Consider the following 19,242-nt stretch of genomic DNA (forward strand, 5'->3'; position numbering starts at 1 on the left):
TTGCAACCCAGAAGGTCTGAGTGAGAACTGTGAAGCATGTGTGGTGCTTTTATTTTATTTTTCTTGTGTGTGAACTGCTCTCCAATAACTCACAGGACTTCAGGGTACATCTGGCCAACATGTGAATGCAGAACCTCCATTCCAGAGGAGATGTGTGTTAAAGGGCTTTAAAAGCCTCATGTGAAAAACCTCCTGGAATCAAACTTTACTGAATTTGTTCAAGAATTCTGAGAAAACAAACATAGGCTCACCCTGCATGGTTGAAAGTCTCCTTTGCTAATCTGCAGCGAGGAGGCCATTTTCATAATTAGTGTTTCTGATGTGTTCTAGGCATTAAAGGTAGCACAAATATATAGTACTCAATGTATATCACTATAAATTGTGAAGTGTCCATGTGTGTATTCAGTGAAATGTATTTCCAGGCAGCATACTTATTTTGAAATATCAGACTTAAATCCTTGGGGGTCTGGGGTGCGTGGAGGCCCTGGACATTGAGGGGCTGGTGGCCCATTTTAAAATCTCATCTTGGCCCATTCCAACCTTGCTATGCCCCTGGCAGTCACTAGACATGGGTTTCTGCACAACACCTGCACAGAAGAAACTTCCATGTAGAAAATGTGTCTCTTGTAAACTGACCTTGAATTTTCCATCCATGACTGGGATATCTGAGAGTTAGAGTCAATAATAAAAGAACAGCAGACTGCTTGTGATGGGAAGGGGCAAATTACAATGATTTCTTAGTTGGGCAGGGGCTGGTTTTGGCCCTGGCAGAACTTGACTGTCTGTTCCTGTTGCAAATGCCTCTGTCTAGTGTGGCAAACTAATGTATCCTCCTCCTTCCTGGTGTCAAAGTAAGCACTAGTGTGGTGAATGCACATATACCCTATCATGAGCCAACAGTCATCATAAGACAAAGGCTGGGAGGAATCATTCACTGGTTTATAGACACACACACACACACACACACACACACCACCACCTTCTTCTTCCCCTATTTTGCTAGTGGCTATTTGGGCAGGTGATCCTCTAGTCTAGGACAAAGTCATGTTTTTTAAAAAGCATGATATGAGACAGAGAAAATGACACTTGGAATCCTCACATAACTCCGGACTGTTGTTCTAAGTCTTTTACAGAGATGGCTCATGTTTTCAGGTTTTGATCAACAACCATGCCTAGATGGTACAGTGTTCCTTTTAACAGGGATTTCCAGATATTGTTGACTACAAGTCCCATCATTCCTGTTTGGACAGGGGCGCAATTTCAGTGCTTGCCCTAGGCGCTATTTTCCCTAGATACGTCTCTGCCCCCATGAATGGCTGTCTTGGCCGGCACTATCCTGTGGATAAGCCCTTTGCTTTCTGCCATACTGTGTGCAGGTGCTGAACTAACAGCATAGGCCCACCTCGGGGACAGGGGCACATGGACACCTCCATTTTGTTATATAAGGAGTAAGGGATCAAATAAAGAAGGCAGACAGACTCTCTGTTGCTTCCTATCCAGCCTGCAGAAGCTCTTCGGGCAAGGAGGAAATGGATGGGCAGGGAACTGAGGCCTTGCAGGAGGGGGGCACACACACATTCAGCCATGGCTGGGCTGGAGTTGTCCAGGAACCTAGGTGAGGTTGCATGAAGAGGGCCAGAAAGGGCCAAAAACACTATGTACCTCATGGCCATTCAATAGAAGGAAGAGCAGCCAGCACAAACCACTGCCTGCAAGCATGCCCTGGGCAGGGCACACAGATGACAAGTCCCCTCCCTGGCAGGAACATTGCCTCTTGTTTCTGGACGCTGTGCATCCAGCATGCCATGCACAATTTAAGTTTCCACGTGGGCATGTGCCATCACCCCACCTCCCTTCCAGCCAGAGAGGAATTGCTTTTCAGTAGTGGGTACAGCTTCTTGCCCAGCTGCCCATAATAAGGGATGGGACAAATCCACATTTCCAATGGATCTTAATGCAATGACTGAAAGCAGAATATTTGAGCTCCTAGTTAGGAAATGGGAAAGGAAAATCTTTCAACAAATGCTAGTGAGAGCCAATTCACACAGTATTCAAAGGACACAGCTGATGTTTTCCTGAACTTGAATTCCGCAATGCCTCAATAATATCTGTAAAGAAGAACCAAATTAGGACCAGAGGATGAAGGGGTTTCCTTTCACATCAGCATCTCTGGATGGGCTAGAAAGGGATCTGCTTTACAGGCAAAGCCTATTATCAGTGAATCTGATATCCACCCTTTTGCGTATCCGTGCTCAGGTAATTGACACCCAGCCTCAGCATCCACGGGAAACAAATGGTTAATTTCTGCCTATCCGCAGTATGAGGATGACTGTAAGCTTGAGACAAGATCATGTTGTCCAACCTTGCCCAACCACGATGAGCTTAAGAGCTATTTAAGAACATAAATTTATGGTTAAAACTACTGAGAGGTTCCAAGGTCTCTAGTGCATTTCCCAGTTACTCTTCAGACGAGATCTGACCACACAGCGATGCAGATAAAGAGTGCAACAGTCCCCACAGTAACAGATCTCTTACCTGCAACACTAAGCGATCTGTGGTGGAAGGTCTCAGTAGAGTCGCTAGAATCTGGAGATGGCACAACGTTTTAAGCCAATGTATTTTTAGATAGTGCCATTACTCAGAAGGGAAGCTGTTGGCGGGGGCGAGGGGGGGAACGAAAATGCGAAGAACAAGGTTATACATGGACAGAGCAAAAAAATTAGACCATGAGTGTTATGATCTCAGAGGTTATTTCCAGTCATCCTCACATACAACGGATAGTTTCCTGGTTTTGTCCAACAGTGCAGAAAGTAGTGAAGTCCCGGAGAGCACAGAAGTACGTGCTTTCTGAGTTGCTGCCATCAGGGGAGATCCTGAGCTGCTCCACGTCCACATGAATCAATCTCAGAAGCAATGGATCAATATGATGCATAGGTATGTTGTGACCGGACATCAAACCAAGGCATTTCATAACCACATGCTGAGAAGACAGGGATCTATCTATCTATCTATCTATCTATCTATCTATCTATCTATCTATCTCAGGAGTGGACATGAAAATCTTGCAACAAATGCTAGTGAGTGGATGCGTTTTTGACCACATTTTTTCTGTTCCTTTTGCTCTTTTGGTTGATGTTGTTGTTGTTTTGTACTTACTGAACGTGTGAAACAACTTTTAATTGAACGAATTACAAAGTAACATTTCTTGTTATAGCTAAAGGAAAATTATAGCTTCTGTTGACTCCACCCCACGCCCATAGGCTTTACCACCTTTTAAAAAGTTTGCTTTTGCAACAGAAGGTTGGAAGGCCATTGTGGTAGACTCAGTCTAGAACACACAAGTTGACTTGGTGGCAGTGGTTAAACGGGTAATTGGCCGGGAGATCCGTGTCTCGTGTTAGCAGCAGAGCGGATCCTCCCAGGGGCGCATCAAGGTAATTTGGGAATCTGGACCGCCCAGCCAGGAGCCCCCGCCCCCCCCCCCCACTAGAGGCCCCCCGAAACCTCCTTTGGGGCCCCCACCCCACCAAAGCTCCATTAAAAAACCAAACAAAAAACTCTTACCGTGGCTGAGGGGTGGAGACGGGACGGAGCAGTCCTTCTCCCTTCTCCCCCCTCCGCCGGCAGTGGTGGGGTGGTAGCAGGAGTGACGCTGGCCCCATCCGTTTGGGCCAGCGTCTTTAAGCAACTGAGATGCACACCTGTGCAGTTTAGAGATCGTTGCATGCCCGTGACGTCATGGGGGGCAACTCAAGTTGTTTGGAGTGCAACTCAAGCCATGATATTGTTAACTGAGCCGGCTTCATCCAGGTCAGGGTCTCCATGGAAGTCCAACTGGTCTTCCCCACTGGTGCTTCCCCAAGTGCCTACCATGCCCTGCCCCCCGCCCCAACCACCACAGTTGCGCTCCACTCCCCACTCGCCTAGGGGCAGGCGGGCGCTCTCCCATTGGCTGTGGAGACTAGCACGCGGCGCCCGCACACCCCAGGCTACTAGGAGCCCCGCCCTAGCGAGTACTTGCCAATGCTTTTCAGGCAGCTTTTGCTGCCTAAAAGCCTCTATTCCCCTTTTCCCCGGTGGTAGGAGATCCTCAGAACGGGTTATGGAGTGCGCGTGCTCGAGACAGAACTGGACATGTGACTCTTTGTAGGCATAGCTGCCTTCCAGTTCCAGTTCTGTCTCGTTCGGGACTAGACGGCAGTTGAGAGAGCTCTTAGTATTTACAGTCTTTTGTCTTCTGATCTCAGCTTGGTTCGTTGTTTTATCTTCTCAGCTTCTTACCATTTCGCAACTACGCGCTCTGCTTTCCTCTTACCTTTTAAATTGTGCAACCTGAAATGTGACTGAAGAGCTCGCTCGGGCTCTTTGGAGCTTGAGGCCACGCTCCCTTTACATGTGATATGTCACATTACATGTAACATTTCAATTATTATTGAAAGGGAGGGCTATTTTAGGAAACTCAGGAAAAGGCCAATGGTGACTACCCTGGGGGTGGTGGCAGTGGAAGGAAAGAGTGTCTCTCTCTGCAGCTATGGTAGAACTATCACAGAAGTAGATTTTCCTACCTCTCCACCACGCTCACACCCTGTAGGCTGTAAGTGAAACCTCTTGTCTGTAATTGTGGGTATGAATTGAAAGACAATGAAGGGATATTAATTACTGTACACGGCAACCTAGGCTCAAAACTAATTGAGGGCTATTAACTGCGAGGTGACCTAGGCTCAAAACAACCAGGAGCCTTATTAACGTCAGTGTATATAGACTTATGCAATATACCACACTTCCAAACTATTAGATCGGATTCCACGCAACACAGCCCAAAATCAAGCAAGATCAAAAGCTTGTCAATAGAATCATTGAGAAGTTCTGCTCCACTGGGCTAGTCTGTGAATTGGAATATTTCGGATCTTACAGCCCTGTAGTGAACTATGCTTACTCAACGTAAGCCCTATTGATTTCAAAGGGATTTACTTCCAAGCAGCTATGTTTAGGATTGCTGCTTTAATCTTACTTCTGCCATCTATAGATGGTGTGATATGCTTCAAAGAGTAACACATTTTAATTTCTAGTTGAGATAAATTATGCTGAAGGTAGGAGTTTCATTAAAAAGGAAGAGTTGTGAAAGCATTAGTCTTCAGCACTCTCCTGACTGTCATTTGGAAGTAGTGTCATCTTTTCAGGTGGCCTCGTGTTTTAACTTTAAGCTGATCTGATCAGAAAAGGTTTAGATACAGCAACTCAAGAGGGCTTCAATGTTCTTCAGTAATCTAAAAACCTCTTCTTTCAGAGGAGAGTTAAGATGCTTTCCATTTCCAGTTCTACTCTAAAAAGCACGGAAATTCCAAGCAAAGGTGCCCATTTTAACTTCCACACCATAGAAGCTGTCAAGACTTTGTGCAGTCTGGGAGATTATGATGGCTTTCCCAAGGAGGCTTCATGCAGCCACACTTTGCCTTGAACTCTCAGCTGGACATTGGGCTGGGGAGGGATGTGTCTAGGCAGACATTCCAGAATTGCAGCTCCCCCAATCACTTCCTAGAGATGCCCCAGATGAATTTCTGCCTGGTGCACCTCTACAAGGCACGGTGCTTCCCCCAGTTGTTATGTCGCTTTGTAAATGTCTGGGCAGAAATTCCAGATATATAGCAGTTTCACTAATAGTAAGAATAAGAATACAAATAAGAATAAGAACAATAAACTTTATTCCTTAACCGCCCCATCACAAATTGTTCTCTGAGTGGCTGAAAACATGACGTTAAAACAGGAGATAAAAAGAAACAACAAATTAAATCATAACAGATCAAAAGGGGGAGGGGCAAAGAAAAGTTAAAATACAATACAGAACCATTTAAAAGTCATTATTAAAAACAATTATGTAATATGTATATTATGTATTTTAAAAAACATATAATTCCTCCAGGCAGCTATTCTCCTAGCTTTAGGCTGCTAGCATGAAAAAGAAGAGGAAGGAAATGGGGGATACGACAAACTCCTCCTTTTCATGGAAATCCTCTAAGATGAGGCCATCTGAAGAGAAGAGATAAGAAAAGATGTAATATTCTGATGTTAATTGACTTAGTTAAGGAGGGACTTGTACATCTTGAATAAATGGAGGAGGGTCTAATGGGTCACTTTTTGCACTAGGCTTCCAAAGCGGAAGACAAGCATGGCTTCCAGACCTCGCAGTTTAGCTGCAAGGACTTTCCCAAGGAGAACCGTGTTTGCCCATGTGAGAGGGGTTGGGAGTTTGAGACATGCCCTCTTGGGAGGCCTGCCACAGAGAAGTCAGAGCAAAACTGGTGTTTCTTGGACAAACGATGACCTTTGTCACTCAGGCCCATTCTGGGATTCCAAGGAGACAGTTTTGACCTCCCCAATTCCCTGGAAACTGGCATTACCTTTGATGGTGCTCTGGATGTCATGTTGAGCCAACTCCTCTTGCAAAACAGAACCTTCCATGTGGCCAGCTGCAGAGATAGAGACGGACATTTTTTTCCCATGCATATGTTCTTCCTGAATTTTTAGTTTATATTTATCTTTCTTGTTAGCAATTGCTAGTTAAGTCTTTGATTGGTACTGTATGTGACTGATGTTTTATAATTTTCTAGCAACCATTAAGCTTTTGTAGATTTATTCTGCCATTTTTAGTTGTTTTGTAATCTGACCATGGGTCGTAAATAAAATATCTATCTATCTATCTATCTATCTATCTATCTATCTATCTAACATGTCATTTAAAAGTAAAAATCTCTGATAGAAGTCAGTGAGCTGGGTTTTTTGTTGTTAGCACATAGGCAACACCAAAACAATTTTGTGAAATTATACCAATAAAAGCATTGAGAGAAATCTACCAGCACCTGAGGAATTCTTCCTCCCCCCCGCTTTCCGCCTTCAATTTGTCGGTGCTGTGTCATTTTTCTCCCCCTCCACCCTCTCTTGCTCCGTAGTTGTCCAAGTCGCTAAGTGAGGTGGCATGAAGAGGGCCAGAAAGGGCCAGCACCAACGTGCCTCCTGGCCATTAAGTAGGAGGATCCATGGAGAACAGGGCTTGCCTGTAACGCAGAACCCGTTTTAGCCCTCCCAGAGATGGTGATATGAAAGGAAACCCCTTCATTCCCTGGGCCGGCTTTGGATCTTCTTTACAGATATCATGGGAGCATTGTGGAATTAAAAGGGCATGGCTGAAGTTGTCCTCAGGTTGAATTCAAACCCAGTTATCCATGTAGCCTAAATCTGCGGTTTAGCTTATCTGTGGTCGGATAACTGACACCTGACCTCAGCATACATGGAAAACAAATGGTTAATTTTTGTGTATCCACAGTATGGAGATCTCCGAATATATCCTCCAACAACATTTCCAGCTGCTATTTTGTAAAAGGGAGTTTATTTAGTTTTTAAAAACACGTCTTTCTACAGAAAAAAATCTCTCAATAATGGAACAAATTGGACTTCTGCGGGGCGGGGGATGAATGGCTAGCTGAGTTCCTACAGAGCACCGTAGGGTGCTTTATTTCACTCTTTTAAACGTTCTTTGGCCATTTCCCCAGCGATTTTTTCATTGACTTAATGCTTTGGTATATGCAGTTTCAGTATCGGCAGTTGTAGCGGAGAATGGAACCCTCCCGGATACTGAGGTCCGCCTATCTGTCCCTTCCTTGAGAGGTATGGGATCCAGCCACAGACAAGTGACAAGCACACGCTTCCAGAAACATACAAACTGGGACTGAGTGTTGAGACCGTGCAGTACAAGACTAACAAGAAGTCTGCAATGGGGAAGTGACTGAAAAGGTGCAGCTTGACACACCTCCTCACATAGGTGACAAGGAATGGCCAACTTCTGCATCCTATATCTGTCCACACTGGAGCCAATGTGGTGTAGAGTTGGACTAGGACTGGGGAGCCCCGAGTTCAAATCCCTGTTCAGCCATGAAGCTCATTGGGTGACTCTGGGCCAGTCACTTATTTCTCAGTCTAACCTACCTCACAGGCTTGCTGTGAGGGTAAACCTAACCACATACACCACTTCAAACACAGGAAGCAATGAAGAATCCACCTTCCCTTTTGATCAAGCCCCCAAAAGGCAAACCAAACTGACAGAAAGCAGCTCTCGTCAGGGAGGTGGCTGCATAGCTGGTGGGCTATGGGGGGTGGGGGTGGCACAAACCCTGCAGATCTGGACTCCTAGAAACATTTTTCCATCCAGGGCAATCTCAGAATCAAGATTCGGATGACACTAGTGTTAGTCTAAAAGTCTTGCAGAAGTCGAGATGTGGTAACTTCAATCAATGGACAGCTCGGGATTCACGGAGACTTCAGATCTTCGGTCTTTTCTGTGCCTTCCATCCTCCTCCTAGTTATCTCCCTCTGGGATGGATGGTTTGTCCCCACCCCCCTAAGAAACCCTTTGAAACATACCAGGACGGCAACACGTATTCAGCACAAGGCATTCGCTGCCCACAGTTCTGGCTGGTGCCCACAGAGAGAGGCAGCAAGGAGGACTCACCATCCCTCAGGCAGGAAGAAGCCGGTCTTTCCAAGCCAGATCCCTTTCCTCCTGTGTGTGTGTCAGGACTCCTGCCAGAGGCCCAGGGGGAGCGGGGAGGAGTTCCCTCACTGGGGTGGGATCCCTGTCCGGAAGGGGTTCCCAGGAGGCTGCTGCCACCATCCACTTTATTATTTTGATGTGGGGAAACACGCTCCCCATATATGGTGCCTGGGGGTGGGGGATTAAGGGGCCCAACCCTCCCCAAAGGGCTGAGCAGTCCTCGGCCTCCAAAGGCAGGTGCCGAAGGCAGACCCAGAGCAGCCAGGATTTCGTTTCGGATTCCAAGGAAAAGCGGTGCAGCAAGAACTTTTCATCAAAGAGATGACCAGAGAGAGGTCTCAGTAACCTGGCAATGCAGATCCCCAGCGATCCGTACAGAAGAGCCACTTCCCTCCGGAGGCCTTGCACGGATGTCCTGGTCCTTCTTCCTCACAGGCTGCGGCCTTCTTCCCAGCTCCCCAGCAGCTCTCGGCCTGCTTCTTCCTCGGGGTCCTCCTCCTCCTCCTCCTCCTCCTGGGACAGTCTCACCAGGAGACCAGAGCTTCTGCTGGGGGTGGAGCCAGGAATCCTGCCCAGTCCTCTGATCTGGTCCCTTTGATTTGGCTCTAAGCGGGGCCTAGTCCTCCCTCCAGTCCTTACACTGTAATGCTACATTGTGCGTTATCACCTCTTCAGGATGACTTGTCCTCATTGCCTTAGATCTGACTTACTGCAGATGCCTCCCTAGCTGAGCAATTAGCTGGCCAGCAAGCCTCCTGGGAAGAGGGAAAGGGTGCCATAACAGCTAATCCAGAGAGAGGAGGGAGATTTTGTTTGGTTTTATTTATTTATTTTTTATTTATTGTTACATTTATATACCGCCTTTCGTTAAAAGACAACCCCAAGGCGGTTTACAAAAGTTAAAACATACAATAAAAAAGCAATAAAAACATCAAGCTAAAAAATATAAAAACATATAAAATACAGGCATAAAAACAATACAACAGGTAAAAACACACAGAAGCAGCAGTAAAAACGATTATATAAAAGCCTGGGTTGTGTAGCACCAGCCTTTCCAATCACACGGTCACCCCTGCTAACTTGGCAAAGAGGCACCTTTTAACGCGGTGATTCTCTTTATTTAGCAGGAGGAGAGTAACTGGCCTTAACCACCCCATGCATAGTACCTCCAGTAACTGTTGCTGGTGTTTGTCTTATGTTTCTTTTAGCTTCTGAGCCCTTTGGAGACAGGGAGCCATCTTGTTTGTTTATTATTTCTCTGTGTAAACCACCCTGAGCCATTTTTGGAAGGAATGAAAAATTGAATTTAGAAATTGAATGAATGAACGAATGAATGAATTGTTGGAGATGGAGTTCCAGTGCATCGACCTCTTGCACCAACTATCCTCATGATGACCACTTGGGGCATTGGGAGTAGAGGTAGTGCGTGGGGGTCTCCCTCAACTGATCTACCTGCCTCTACTCTGTGACCCCTGATCTGACTCTTCAGCACTTCCTGTGCTGATGAGTCACAATCCTTCCTTTCCTCTTAGAGAACGGATGGTAATGTCTGTCTCCCTCCTTACCTATTCATTATGTCGTCCTTTAGATTAGGGTTAGGCTTTCCTATCCAAGTGTACTTCACCAATCAATGCTTAGTATTTAGTTCTACAAGAATCTCCATGCGTTTTCTCTAAAGAGCTGCAACAACTAGACCATCCTCTGCTACTTACTCTGGAAATGGAGTGTGTGCTCATTGCTTAGTGCTCTCCTGTTTTACCGACTGGGGGTGAAAATTAACAACCCCCAACAACAATCACTGACGTCTATGTCCTAAATTGCTTCCTCTTTTGCCTGGTTTATTTCTCTTCCCTGCAGAAAATGTATGAAGGCTAGAAAAGTGACGTTCCCCTGACATTTGCAAGAGTGGGAAAGGCAGAAACACCACTGGAGAGACACAGCCCAGTCAATCAGGGCATCTAGAAGGAAGGGCACGGCCTGCTCCCCACCCATTAAAATGTTGAAAGTTGATCTTTATGGAAGGAGCGGAGGCAGCAGTGCCCAGGCTGACGCCTTGTCTGCACATGCTCCAAGTGATGTGCTTGCATGGTGGCCCGTTTGAAGAACTACTCTGAGAGAGAGAAAATAAGATTCCAAGAGCAGAATTACATTATTGATTGATTGATTTTATTTAACGTATTTATGTACCACCCAAAACATATGTCTCTGGGAGGCTTACAATAAACAGTACACATTATATAAAAATAAAACTTTAAAATAATGTATTGTCCTTGGTATGAAAATGTGAAAGACATCAATTTTTGTATGATACTGAAAACAAAATCCCGCAATTAATACATCCTTTATTGGGTCTTTCTGGCAAAATGAAGAGAGCATCTCAGAACTGAAAACTTCTTCTGGCCATGACTTCCTGGTGGGGGAAAGAAGGGCTGGATAATGGCCGCAACAGGTGGTTGTGTCTTATAGACAGGTCAGTCGAGCTGAATGACATCTTCCCATTCATCAACGGGCCAGATCCCATTGGGCTGTACATTGGGTAGTGAAGTCTTCCAGTCTCATGCCTTCACAGGTATCTTCCATGGTTGGCTTTGATGTACTGGAGGGCTTCACACAGTACACGTACCCTGAGTTCTATGAACTCAGTCCAACAGAGTGTGAATTTGGAAAACAGGGACCTGTGTAACATAAAGGACAGGAGGGTTAATGGAATGCATTTTTTGAAAAAGCCTTGCCATGAACTGGAGCACAACCTTTGTGGAAAAGCAAGATCTATATAGTAGTAGTGGTGGTGGTAGTAGCGAATAATAAGAACATTCTGCTTCCTCCAGGAAGGCTGACAGCAGGATGCCATCCATCCTCAGGCAGTCATAGCTCTACATTATTGACCCTTCCAGGAGAATTAACACTTCCTGGGGAATATTACTCAGTCAGTTTCATGGGAAAGCAAGCATTTGTCACAGGTGGTCTTAGTCCAAGTGTAGCACACTCTCTAGAACGCTGCTCTGGCTGTAAGCATGCCGCACCATTTTTGAAAAATGCTGGAACCAAGCTGGCCCTCATACATACAGATGATATTCCCCAGGAATTGTAGATTCTCTTGGAAGGGTCAATAATGTGGAGCTTGACTGCCTGAGGATGGATGGCATCCTGCTTTCAGCCTTCCTGGGGGAAGCTTGTTCTTACTATGGACTACTACTATTTATAGACTGCTTTTCCACAAATGTTTTCCAAAGCAGTTTACATAGAAAAAGAAACACAAAATGAGGGGCCTCACTGTTTCCTCAACTGGACTTTGACTGTGGTTTGAAACACAGTTAACTCTTTCTTCTAGCTCCAACACAAGGTTGGTTAAAAAGAAGAGAGCAGGTTGTCTTTCAGGAAGAACATGCCCACCATTCCTGACCTTCTCATTGAGGAGCCCTTGAGATGCCTCTGTGGGATCCCAGGGTCCCCCAAAACACAGTTTGAAAACCCAGCTGCAGACGATGCAATTGCTTGATGCCTGGTGGGCTCTTTCTTGTTTACGCTCCCTCCACCAAGACAGATGCTCTGTGCTTCCTGGGAGGAGCATTTCATCTTAGGGTGGTCAGGTAGCTCATTTTCTTCCCCCCAGACATGGAACACAAATCATACTAGAATATCTTGCCCGATTTGGCCTGTATTCCTCCATTCCACACGTTCACATCGTCTTCTCCCTGAAAGAAAAGCTCAAAGCTGTCTTCCACCTGTAAGGGAGACAAAAATACACTAATGGTAATAGCTTGCTGTTTCTGAGTTAGCAGGTTAACTTAGAAACAGCTGGTAGAGATGAGATTCTAACAGGAAGAGACGGGATTCTGAATGGAATGCTTAAAGGCCCGCAACCAATGGGCAGGGCGAATTGCACAACAGTTTCACCCCAAACTCTTGCCCCGATCTCAGTCGGGCAGCAATTGTGCCTACAGGAACTACACAACTGAACTGTCCAGGTGGCTGCAGGCCATTGAACATGACTGTAGAGCTGTGCCAAGAACCCACCGAAAAGCGGCTCCTGCCGGGCCCAGATCCTATTGAAAGGGAATTCATTGCACAGTAAACGTCTAAAATCAGGCTTTAGGGAATGTTTCTTTTGCCTAGTGTCTGTATATCATAATGCTTATGCCACTGGAATTCTTGAGAGACCCTGCGGCAACACTCACCAGCACTCCTTTCCGAGAAGACGATTCAGGCACACACTGAGCATAGTGTTAGAGACGAACAAAATCCCCAACATTGATAGTAGATGGACACACGTAAAAGGATCCTTGTCAGTGAGGGCTGGGACATGAAGCATCAGAGCGGAAGGTAGGCAACCACATTTCCAAGTGATGCACTGGAGGTTTCCCCGATGGAATGGACAGAGGTGGTGAGTGATATGGGGGAAAGTGAGGAGGTGCACTCAGGCACATCAGTGGGGTGGCAGCTAAACCAAAAGCAAGTCTGCTCCTGTCTGCATGGCCCCATCAGGGCTTCTGCTTCTTAGCATGCTACAGTGCAACACAAGGTTGAGAACTCAGTAGCCTGATTCACATGTTATGTTCAACACTTGCACAATGAGGGTACGTTGTCCACAGATACCGCTCTGTACACAAGTAGAGTGATTCACATGTTATGTTGAAGACAAGTGCAGCAGTACCCATCTTAGATCTGTATCAAACACTTGTGGGGCCAGTACCCAGGTTCCCTTTAAAAATGAACCCCATCCTGTCATTCACAGAAAAACATGGACAAGTGGACAGATATCTGTACACTAGTACAACATAATGTCTGAATAGGGCTTCCCTGGTGTGTGTGCGCGCATGAGTGGACAGAAAACATTCTCCCTGTAAAACCTTGTGGTAAATCTGTATTGCAGACACTTTGAAAGGAGGGCTTACCCAAGAGGGGCAAAGCACTACAGACAAACATGAGTATACTATCCACCAACCTTGCCAGACTTGTGCTTTGGTGGTAATCCTGCCTTCTGAAATGCTGGAATCATATCTGTCTTATAGTCTGGAATAAAAATCCCCAAGTCCACATCATTGCTGTAAGGACCTTGAATGGACTTTGAAGTGCATTCAGCTGGTGTATGAACGCACACTCTCTCCTCCGGAGGAGATTCAGGGTAACAGCCCTTTCTGTAAAGCCCTCAAGCCAAACAGAGAGGTGTTAAGGGCTCTCTCGAAGGCCAACAATGAACTCGAGTTCTAGTCCAGCAATATCTAGAGGACCACCGGTTGAGGACCTCTGGGAGCAAACAGTGATAAAGGTGTGTGTGTGTGTGTGTGTGTGTGTGTGTGTGTGAATTCTCAGTCCCGGGTTAGCCTGTGGTTACCCGCAGCTGTGCCCCATTCACTGCCCTGCCCACCAGCCTCCACTGGCAGAAGAGACCCCTTCTGTTCCTGGCTTCTATCGGCCAACCAACGTTTGGGGGACTCCTGTGGAGAACCAAAGGGATCTCTCCCTTCAAGCAACAGCTATAGATTGAGCAGTGGAAAGTGGATCCCTTGACCCTAGAAGTGATGCCCTGACTTGAATGACTTGCCCCCCACAGCTCCAGGGGGCACAGTGGAGTATATATGTATGTATGTATGTATGTATGTATGTATGTATGTAATATCCCGCTTTTCCTCCAAGGACCCCAGAGCAGTGTGTGTGGTTGTGTTTATCCTCACAACAACCCTGTGAGGTGGGCGAGGCTGAGAGAGATGTGACTGGCCCAGAGTCCGCCAGGGAATGTCATGGCTGAACGGGGATTAGAGCTCCGTTCTCCCCAGTCCTAGTCCAACACGCTAACCATGACACCACCCTGGAGGCAGTGTTGCCTGGGAGACCACAACCACCAACAGCCCAAATTAGACCTCGAAAGAGGCTTCCATGAAGGGGGGAATCCCAAAGCAACAGTTTTTGCCCGACTCATCTGCTGCCACTGGAGTCAGGGGACAGTGAGCTCAGTCAGGTGCACCCGTCTCCCTGGGGAGCCCTCCTGCATGCCAGCCACATAAACCTGTGTGTGACATCACATGGGGGGGCGTGGCCATAAGCTGGAAGGGCCCAGGTGGCCCTCTGGAGCTCTTTCCCTAGCTGGCTTTGTTGTCAGCTGGAGGTCTTCTTGGTTCAAGGTGGCTCCTAGGCAGCTGGGCGGCTTGGGTTCTTGGAGAGGAAGGGGAGGAGAGCTGGTAGCAAGCCTGAATGGTCCCCTTTGCTAAGCAGGATCCATCCTGGTTTACATCTGAAGGGGAGACTACATCATGTGAGCCCTGTAAGATATTCCCCCCTCAGGGGATGGAGGGGCCGCTCCGGGAAGTGCATCTGCAGGCTTGCATGCAGAAGGTTCCAGATTCCCTCCCTGGCCGCATCTCCAAGATAGGGCTGAGAGAGGCTCCTGCCTGCAATCTTGGAGAAGCTGCTGCCCGTCCGAGGAGACAATCTGGAGCTAGATGGACCAAGGGTCTGACTCAGTATATGGCAGCTTCCAGGGTGTGTGGCGCCATGGATACAAAAAGCCAAGCTGACCAAGGAAAGAAGCTACTAGCCAGAGCAGCCAGGGACTGTGGGAGCGACGGAGGAACAGCAGCATCCCGCTGAGAAGGCAAAGCATTGAGGACCTTCCTGTATTCCTCGGTAACCACTGGAAAAGGTGAGGTGTGCCATCAAGTCATGTCAACTCCTGGCGACTACAGAGCCCTGTGGTTTTCTTTGGTAGAATACAGGAGGGGTTGACCATTGCTATCTCCTGCACAGTGTGAGATGATGCCTTTCAGCATCTTCCTATATCACTGCTGCCCGATAGAGGTTTTTCCCATAGTACCAGCGGGGATTGGAACTGGCAACCTCTGACTCCCTAGTCTAGTCGTTTTCCTGCTGTGCTATTAGTCCATCTGCTTAATTATAGCTTAGCCCAGGACTGGATTAGCCCTCCCCAGTAAAAACTATATTGGGAAACACTCAGCAGTAGCTTGGGAACTAGAAAGTGGCACAAGCAGGAAAAACAGGGACAAGCAAGAAAGCAAGCTGATACTCATAATATTTCTATACCACTTTCCAACAAAAGTCCTCTTAAGTAGTTTACATAAATATGAATAAATTTTAAAAATGGCTCCCTGTCCCCCAAAGGGCTCAGAATCTAAAAAAGAAACATAAGATAGACACCAGCAACAGCCACTGGAGGGATGCTGTGATGGAGATGGATAGGGCCAGTTGCTCTCCCCCTGCTAAATATAAGAGAATCAGCATTTTTAAAAGTTGTCTCTTTGCTCTTTTAGCTGGGACACTAGTAGTAGCAATGACGATGATGATGATGATGATGATGATGATGATGATATCAAATGCAGTCAACAACATCTACTAGATTGTAATAATAATAATAATAATAATAATAATAATAATAATAATAAATATAAATATAAAATATATATCTTTATTTAGAAGATATAAAGCACCATGGTCCTCAGTTCTTGTTTCTTTATTGTTACTACAAGTGAATTTTAGCCCGTTGAAAAATGGGCGCTAGTAATGCCTTCGCCCCCGCCGCCGAACCGCTCTCCCAGCTGCCCGATCCCACCATTTGTACAGGAAAGAGGAGCTTGCTAGCAGAGCTCCTCTCTCTGCAAAGGCTCTTTTCAAACTGGCGCTTTGAGCGGAAAGGGCATCCTTTCCGCTCAAAGCGCCAGTTTGAGAAGAGCCTTTGCAGAGAGAGGAGCTCTGCTAGCGAGCTCCTCTTTCCTCTAGTAATGGTGGGATCGGGCAGCTGGGAGGGCGGTTCGGCGGCGTCGGCGTCCGTGGCAGCATTTTTTAGGGCCAATTTGGCCCTTAGTAATTTGGGGGGGGGGCGGGAATTGTGCGATCGGGCTAGGGCCCCAAGGTTTCCCTCCCGCCCGGCTTTACTGGTGGTCCCAGGTCTTGGCGGCGGCTCCGCCGCCACCTCGACTGGCTTCCCCACCGCCTCTTCCCCCGGCGCCTCTCTCATTTGTTTGCGGTGGCCACTTCTGGCCCTGCCCCCGCCTCACCTGCACTCCCACCTCCAGTTGCCCTGCCGCGGCCACTGCCGCCTCCCCCGCACTCTCCTCCCAGCGTGGGCGGCGGCCACTTCTCCATCTCCCGGCCCCAACATGGCCTGCTGTTCATGCCTCTCTTGCTGTATTCTGGGCATGTGCTGTGCCGCCGCCTCCCCCGCCGCCTGCACCGCCGCCTCCCCCGCACTCTCCTCCCGGCGTGGGCGGCGGCCACTTCTCCATCTCCCGGCCCCAACATGGTCCTGCCATTCGTGCGTCTCTTGCTCTATTCTGGGCATGCGCTGCGCGCATGCCCAGAACAGGCCAGGCACAAACGCACGCTTGTGTCCGTCCACGGACGGACACCAAGCATTTTATTGGAGAGGATTATCTGTATACTGCTTTTCAACAAAAAGCTAACTCTTCTCAGAGCAGTTTGCACAGGGGAAAGGTTTGCTGTCCCCAGAGGCTCACAGTCCATGTAGAAAGAAGAAAGACCCCAGCAAGAGCCGCTGGAGGGATGCTGTGGTGGGGCTGAACAGGGCCAGATGATCTCCCCCTGCTTAACCGAAAGGGCATCACCGCTTTGCTGGGTGCCCCGTTGCTCAGTCCACAGGGGGACCTTGCCTCTCCAAGCAGACCGGGCTAATAATTACTTGACTTTTGGAAGATTGTGTCTTTGTTGAAGATGATGATGAAGAGCAAGCCGTAAAAAATGACTCCTCCTCTTCCTGGCCCCAAAGCCAGAGCAGACTGGCCCACCAACCCTGTTCAAAGCAGGCCTTGATCAGCCACAGTAAGCATTGGAACCCTGGCCCAGTTTGAGCAGGGAGAACAGTATGACTGGTCTTCTCCTCCCTCAGGGTTGCCATCTTGCCCTGACCTTGCAGCATTCAAAGCATCCCAACCGATGTGCCAGGCGTCAGTATCTGATCAGGACTTGGCTTCCAAATCTCACCCAGACTAAAGGTCCATGGGGGAAACTTGAGCAATCTCTTGCTACTTTCCCTGCGTTATGAGACAGTTGTGAGGTTAAATCATGAGTGGGGAGCACAGGAAGAGATGGATGTACATTGCCCCAAGCTTTTGGCCAAAGGGTGAAATGAAAAAGTACTCAGAACATTGCCTAACACAATGTCTGTATCATTCACAGTTACTTCTGAGGAACAGCTACAACTGGAAACAAGGTCAGCTTCATGTTGTTGTTGTTGTTGTTGTTATACCCCAGTAAGCTTGCATACCACCTTGGGTTTATTCTCTCTTTTTGACAGTTAAAGCACCACATTTTCATTGATGCCAGGAGATGTTGAACAGTAGGGCACACATCTTGGGGTGCCTCTGTTATGGCACAAGAGATATTCCCAGACTGATTGGGCAAGGTTCGGACCACAATGTGTGTCTGGACATTTAAATTTGCATTCTGATTGGGCAAGACCTCTAGGGTTTTTAAATTCTGTCTTGATCGAATTGGGCAAGATCTCTAGGATTTTTAAATTGTATATGGAATTGGGCAAGATCAAGGCCTGTGTGGGCCTCGATTTTTAAATTGCATCCCCCAGCTTGATATTGACATTTGTATTCTGATTGGGCAAGACCTCTAGGGTTTTTAAATTCTGAAAGGAATTGGGCAAGATCAGGGCCTGTGTGGGCCTCGATTTTTAAATTGCATCCCCCAGCTTGACTGAGCACACAATCTCTAGGTTCCCGTAGAGTGAATAGGGCACGATACCATCTTTTTTTAAAATTCCATGTCTGGGCAGCTTTAAGCCAGTGGACTGGAGTCCCATGAGCTTGGAATCTCCAATGGCTCAATTGGGCAAGACAATTGGTGTCTTTAAATTCTGTCAGGGCCTTGTGGACATATTTTTCAGCCAGGGGTGTAGTGTAAAATTTGGATCGACTGACCACCCACTTTTATTCATGCTCTTGATCAAGTCTGAATCAAATGGATCACGTTGCGTGTTTTATATGCGCTGTGTCCCACGTGTTGAGTGACCCATGAAGAGATGACTTCTTGTTTAGTGCACTCATGGCCATCTCGGACCCTTATTCCTTACTCAAGGAAAGCATTGATTTTGAATGCTGGGCTCAAGCTTCTGATGTTTTTCTGTCTATTGATAACATGGAAGGAATCATTTCACATGCAAATGTTTAAATTGGTTGTGTCATGCAAGGGTTTTGAGAACTGTCTTGATTAAAGAAATAGTTTGATTGCCTTGTCAGCAAGAAAGGTGGCTGCAGCCTAGGTGCAAATCATGCTATCTTGCACAGACACAAAAAGCCTTTTGGAAGGTTGTGTCTTTGTTGAAGATGATGTTTAGCATTTTAGCATTCAAGACTCTTCACACATGGATTGCGAGAACGCCCGGCCTGAGAAATTGACAACAGAGTGAATGGAGGCGAATGCACCTGCTTAAGGAGAGGAAGGCAGATCACCAAAGGCGGCAGGAGTCCTGTGGTGAGGATGGGGTGAGTAACTGGGCCTGACTGGTTGGATGATGCCCCATCTGTGTAGGGCTTCTTCCATAACAGATGCCGAATTAGTAAATAAATGTAAGGCAGTCTAACATTTCTCAATGACTCTCTTACAGAGGTTGGGAGAAGCTAAGAAGAAGGAGAGAAGAGACTCTACAGTGGAAGAACAAACTTTGGGAAGAGCAGGATCAGCCCCTTTATCATTTCGGTTTCCATCTTCTGCTACAC

The 19,242-nt window shown here is 47.1% G+C and overlaps 1 long non-coding RNA gene across 1 annotated transcript; it reads right to left on the reverse strand.

Annotated features, from left to right (window-relative positions):
* Nucleotides 1–5,685: 5,685 nt before the first annotated feature.
* Nucleotides 5,686–9,162, reverse strand: LOC128348167 (uncharacterized). Its single transcript, XR_008317976.1, has 3 exons — nt 8,892–9,162; nt 6,399–6,467; nt 5,686–6,027 (listed from the first exon to the last, which is right to left on the reverse strand). It is a non-coding gene; the product is annotated as an uncharacterized LOC128348167 (long non-coding RNA).
* Nucleotides 9,163–19,242: the final 10,080 nt, after the last annotated feature.

This window comes from Hemicordylus capensis, chromosome 2 (assembly GCF_027244095.1).
Source record: "Hemicordylus capensis ecotype Gifberg chromosome 2, rHemCap1.1.pri, whole genome shotgun sequence".
Classification (NCBI taxonomy): domain Eukaryota; kingdom Metazoa; phylum Chordata; class Lepidosauria; order Squamata; family Cordylidae; genus Hemicordylus; species Hemicordylus capensis.